The sequence below is a fragment of the Priapulus caudatus genome, unplaced genomic scaffold (genome assembly GCF_000485595.1).
Source record: "Priapulus caudatus unplaced genomic scaffold, Priapulus_caudatus-5.0.1 Scaffold48, whole genome shotgun sequence".
In the NCBI taxonomy this organism is placed as follows: domain Eukaryota; kingdom Metazoa; phylum Priapulida; class Priapulimorpha; order Priapulimorphida; family Priapulidae; genus Priapulus; species Priapulus caudatus.
In genome coordinates this window covers 727,302-733,636 of record NW_014577109.1, presented here as the reverse complement: position 1 = coordinate 733,636, position 6,335 = coordinate 727,302, and positions in this window count along the sequence as shown.

Here is a 6,335-nt window from a genome sequence, read left to right as displayed (position 1 = left end):
GAGAGAGAGAGAGAGAGAGAGAGAGAGAGAGAGAAAGAGAGAAAGAGAGAGAGAGAGAGAGAGAGAGAGGGAGATCATTAAAGTTAAGGGAGGGTCTAAGATCTCTTCAGTTAAGAGAAAAGTTACGAGAATTTTTAATTCTTTTAACTTTACGAAGTTTCTGTCAACGCTCTAAGTGAAAAAGTTAATGTTAAGGGAGGGTCTATGATCTCTTAGGTTAAGAGAAAAGTTACGAGAATTTTTAATTCTTTTAACTTTACGAAGTTTCTGTCAACGCTCTAAGTGAAAAAGTTAATGTTAAGGTTAATGTTAAGACTAATTTGTTTCTGACAACGGCCCCATGGTCTTTACTTAGGCAGTAAAACACAGTTTACAGGAGAGGGGACAATGCCATCAAAATCCGATAGCCAATAGCATACCTCTTAGACGTATTTTTCTGATGAAGCTGCTGCCTTTAAGAGGTGACGTTTGTTCCTGGCTCATTTTAACTTGATCAATTCAACGCTGCACCTATTTCTGCATCCACTCCACCTCTGCCCCATCAGGGAGAACACCCGCTCGACATGCGCATTGGAAGGAAGAATACTCAGTACAAATGAAAACCAAGGTGTTAAGGTTCTTCAAGTCCTTGCATGCAGTGAACACCTCATTCCACCGTTCTACAACAGAGTTCTTTGGATCCAACTTTGGCATCACTGAGGTCAAGCTACAGAACTTCATACAGTTCATCAACTGAAAGGCAGTCTTGTAGATTCAGTCTCTCCATACAGTCTACTAGAGAGTTGAAAGTTGGTTCATCATCCAAGGTCAGGCACTTCAGAGCAAAGAGTCGATTTCCAGCTGACAAATCAACTCTCTTCTCCAAGTACTCGCTGACTACTTTGAGGGATTTACAGAAGTTGCTGGTAATTCTCTCCTTCTCACTGACAGGGATTTTTGAGAGAGAACATTGTGTTTGATATCCAAAGAAGCCATCGTTGAATATCTTGCAAAGCTTGTCATGTAGCCGCTTTACAACACCGAATAGCTCGGGGGATGATATGGTAGCTGATTGCAGTTTAAGGCTGGCCTCTTCAAAGATGGGGAACAAGTTTGCAATGAACATGAAGAAGATAGCAACATTGTTGGTTGATACAGAGTTGTCATCAGTCTCGGCTTGCTTCTCATCGATCTGCAGAAGCTTTCTGACATGTTTGCAGCTCTCAGTACTGCTGAAGTAGGAATACAATGCTGGCCATACTTTTAGCATGCGGTCAATGGCTTTGTCCAAGGACAGCCAGCATGTAGGAACATGCCTAATGACAGGGTAAAAAATGCTCTTTTTTTCACCAGAGCCATTTTTCTGACTTGTCAAAAATTTACCAGAGCCATTTTTTGAATTTCCAGAGCCATTTTGTATGTATCCAGAGCCATCATAGTTTCAACTTTTCGAAAACTACGCAATATAATGTACTCTTATTTTATTTGTGGGGATGGGGACATCAATGTAATTTGTATGGATTATTAATTCCATGAGTGTGTCAAATTTGTTGTTAATACATGTACTTATAATTATATTTACATTACTACATAGCAGTAGCACTAATCACACTTGTAACTCATGATCCAAACATCCTTTGAATCCATTCGCATTCACAATGCCGCCTCTGAGGCTCCGACACCTCTGACCTCTCCCATCTTCCAAGTTTTATCATAGTACCATACTACCATTCTGTGAATTTCTGTCCACCATTCCCCTTCTCTGTTCTCACTCATCTCTCTCTACATGTACACATGCTTCACTAGTCACTACTGCTAGATTGCTTATTGCTTTGTTACTCTGTAATAAACAATTAAACATACAGTATGAATCACATTATCAATTTATTTATAAATGTTCTTACAGCACACAACAAATCAACTATGGCAGGCTGAATCATGTTGAACATTCAACATGGCAATGATGTCATGGCTTTTTTTCGGCTTTGTATTTTGTTTCTGTTTTTTTGCTACACATGTGGCTTACATAAGTCTTGTCTTAATCATCATCAAAATCTGAATTGTCTTCCATCTCCAAGAAAGATCCATCGTCAGTTGGTGTTGCATCTCTACTAGTGGTAACAGTCATGGGCCGACTTCCAGATGAAGTAGCAGTCAGTCCAATGCCCTGTCAGACGACTCAGACCTGTCTGACCACTTACCATATGGCAGAGTGTGTGGTCTTCTACTTTGCTTTCCAGCTTTATACCATCTTGCTACTGCAGGTTCTACTTTGTAGTCCTCTTCATAGGGACCCTCTAGGGAAATCATCATAAGGTCATCAAGAGTTTTAGTGCTCAGTCTTACTCTCCAATCTGACTTCATGCGATTCATGAGAGAGAACACCCTTTCGACTTTTGCGGTCGCCAAAGGAATGACTTGCACTATTTCCATGACATGGAAGAAATTAGGAAAGTCCTCCTGCCTAGTTTGAAACATCTTACACCAAAATGTATTCCAATACATTCCCCCACTGTAGTGCCGCTGTGCTACCTTTTTCAGTCGAATCCACTCACTCGGTGCAACATCAACATCACATCCTTAAGCTATCAGGATATCCTTGAAATGGTTCAACAATATTTTTACATCTTTATCACCATGCTCTTTGAGTTCCTCAGGCCAATTCTTTAGGTCAAGGGATGTTATTGCAGAGAGAACCTCATTGGTCGAAAATGACCCAAACCTCTTCTCTAAACAACTGACTAGTGGTTCAATGTGCTTTTTGTACGACCGAGAGAAATCAGCATTTCCTTCTTCTAACCCTTTCAGATGAACACCACGATAGATTCCCTCACTGCAGTTATTTTTCACTCACTGTACTTTGGCACCTTCATATCCTTCCATCATATCACCAAGAACGTGTTGTGTAGTAGCTACTTTGTCAATGACGTCAGGAACACTGATGTTATCTCTCTGGAAACTAAGGGAAAGGTAGGAGAGTTCATCGAGGACATCAATGTACAAAGCCATATGAAGAACAAATTTAAGAGAGGTTATTTTCTTTATCATCCTCTTAGCCTTCGATACATCTTCTGCTTTGACATCCGGTTTTCCATCTGACCCAATTTCATTCAGATGAGCAACTACACTGGGGTAATTCTTCTCAAAAGCTGCAAGTGCTCTTCTGCGATGGTCCAACCAACGAGTTCCATCAACACGCGTTGGTCGCAGTATTTTCTCCTCCAAGAGGTTGGCCATTTTATTCAGCTCCCTCATCCGTTTAGGAGACCGGCGGTAGAATGATGAGTAGGACGTCAGAAAGGCATCAATCTGAAAAATAAAAACAAAATTAACTTAAAAGCAAAATTAACCACATTTTTGCACATGCTGTTATATGTGTATTAGGCTTGAAAAACAATAGTACAATAGAATATATTACAAAGAAATTAAGAATCAAGATGGGAAAAATTACATATAAAACCAAGTTACCTCTGTGCTGAAGTAGGTGTTTTTATAGGCCGCTCTGGCAGCCAATTCTAATCTGTGGGCAACACAGTGTATCCCAAGGAGCCATGGCATCTCCTCAGCAAGCTTTGCTATTATACCGCCTTTGCTGCCGAAATTTGTGCTAGCACCATCTGCGCCACATCCAATCAGCTTCGTCTTCCAATCCGGAATATCATGGCTGGTGAACAAGTCATTGATGCACTGCAGAATTCCAGTTGCTGTTGCACTTTCAACGTCATTGATACTGGTATATACAAAATAGACATTTATTGATTTTTAAATTTTTTTTGAATTAGAAATGAATTTAATTATGTGGTCAATGGTCATAACTGTCATATCAGATATCACTGTTATGGAGACAGTAGTGATCACAGTATTACAAATACATATTTACTACATAATTTTAATAAACATTAAACTTGAGACTTGACTTTACAATGCTCTGTAAACTTAAAGGGTGGTAGATTTTAAAGTTAATTTGTGAATGAAAAAATATCAGGTTAAAAAAGTAACTTCATATATGATCAAAACAGTCATTGGCAATTTTGAATGTGATGCAACTTATACTAGTTTTTATGGAAATAGAAAATCTTTAAATATACTAAGTACTTATAAAGTTTAAAAAAAGTTCTAAAATCATACCAGTAGTCCAGTAGACCAGTACTTACCCAAAAAACATCATTCGTGGCATACCATCTTGAAGTAGGGTCCCTATATACAGAGAGTTGCACCATGACGAGTCGGAAAACTATCGGTCACGTGGTCGCTGTACGACATGTTGTTTCCAAATAGATACGCACGGCTATGGCCGTAAGAAAGTGTACAATTAATTTATCATATGGCGCGAACAATTTGAGTTACATTTCTAGAAATCTAGATACACATAGACACATGTCTTAGCTATAATCTCTGTAAATTTTGAGTTTATTAAAGCACGATTAGTCTAATTAATTACTACGGAATAGTGTACAGCGTATCCATACAGCGCTGTACTTAAGCGGCAGCGGTGTGGATCCATTTGGAAACAACATGGCGTCAAATCCTGAGTTGGCGCAACTCTCTGTATACAGGGACCCTATCTTGAAGGTACTTCACATACATGATTTCGTTTTCCACGGTGCTTCTGTCAGTGCTGCCATCTATGAGCACACTGATGTAGCGGGAGTTCCTTATTGCACCATCTCCCATGCTTCGGATCTCTGTGGCAAGAAACTCTGTGAAAACTTGGGCCTGCACAGGATTCGTATACGAGTCACCAAGTTCCACCCCGTGCCTGGCAGTACTCCGGGGGACATAGACCCTCTCAGCCCTAGCTGCAGCGGCCGCATACAGCTACAATGCCGTCACACACGTGACATCAGCAATCCAGCATTTCTGATCGCAGCGCCAAGATTTCGAATATATAAACCGGTGTAGCAACATTACTGCGTGCTTATTGTGACGGATTTTTTGACATACTTGAAGATGAGATATATCTATCATAGATATATTTAAGTGTGACTAGGTTATTTTGAGGTTTAATAGCTTGACACTAGTCCGTTAAATACGCTCCTCTAAAATTTCAGGAATGTCTTCTCTGCGTGATTTATCAAGCTGTTTAAGTCCAATTGTAGCCCAATTAGGCAGTGTACTAGTTTGTAGGATAATTGGTGCAGTTCTAAAATCAAAATTCCTTTCATAAGCCAATTTCGTTAAATAGTATACAGAAAGGAGTGTATTGGGTTTTTACATGTGCTTATGTTTCGTGTGTTTTCAACGGATTATTTACATGAAATGGGATTACCACTTGGAATAGTTATTATAAACTTCATTTAAGATGTAAGTAACAGTCCTACCATTCTATGAAATCAGCTTTTTGACCATGTGTTTTTGCTCCTCTCTTAGAAAGCGTTTCTTTTAATAGAGGAACTGTAAACTTTCTGACCTCTCCAGAAGCCATTGTTTTAGCTCAGAGTACACGCGAGCTATCTGCGGCGAGTAATAAATATTGGCGAGTCTTATTTTAGTACTTCCACCATGTACCAATTTTTATTTGGATGATGGACCATTTGTCCAGCACACTAAATTTTTACCCACAAGATAGTTCATGGATATCAATTCATTACATTGATGAAAGCGTACACTGTATCTTCTTCTTTGTTTGTTGGAACCAGTTTTGAGTTAATTAACTAAAACACTAGTTTCTAGGGAAAACGTTTGTCGCAGCACGTGTCAATAACTTTTTTATACATTGATTTACTGCCCTTGAACTTACCATTGTGTCGGACAGGACATTTTATGTAAACTGCAGAAGATTACAATCACAAGACAATTACAATATTGAAGCCGTGTACAAATAATTTAAAACTAAAGAATTTTTATAATTTGCTTCAAGAACGGTATGCTTAATATTCAGGGGTGTGAACAGCTAGCAATATTTTTGGCTGGTACTCAAATATTTCAATGAAAGTGGCCGAAGGCCACCACACACAGCAGTGGCCGGAGGCCACTGTATGTTGGCCGCAGGCCAACATGCCGTAGCCTTACCAAAAGGAGGCCGAAGGCCTTCTTTTGGTAAGAAGCGTAGGCCGGGGGAGTTCGAGGGGGTGTCCCTCGAGGAGATTTTTAAAGAATTCATATCCAAAAGATGTAAATCTGGGGCATCTTGACACCTATGACATGAGTAAGATCAGTACATAAGTATGGAGACAGATTTTAAAAGCATTGTATTCAGAACACAAAAATTAGTTGTTTCAAAATCTGTCAAGAGTCAACAAATCCTTCTGCTAGGAATTAAGGTATAACTATAAGAAATGACATATAAAAACTCGGACATTTATTGCTACACACACACGCACGCACGCACGCACGCACGCACGCACGCACGCACG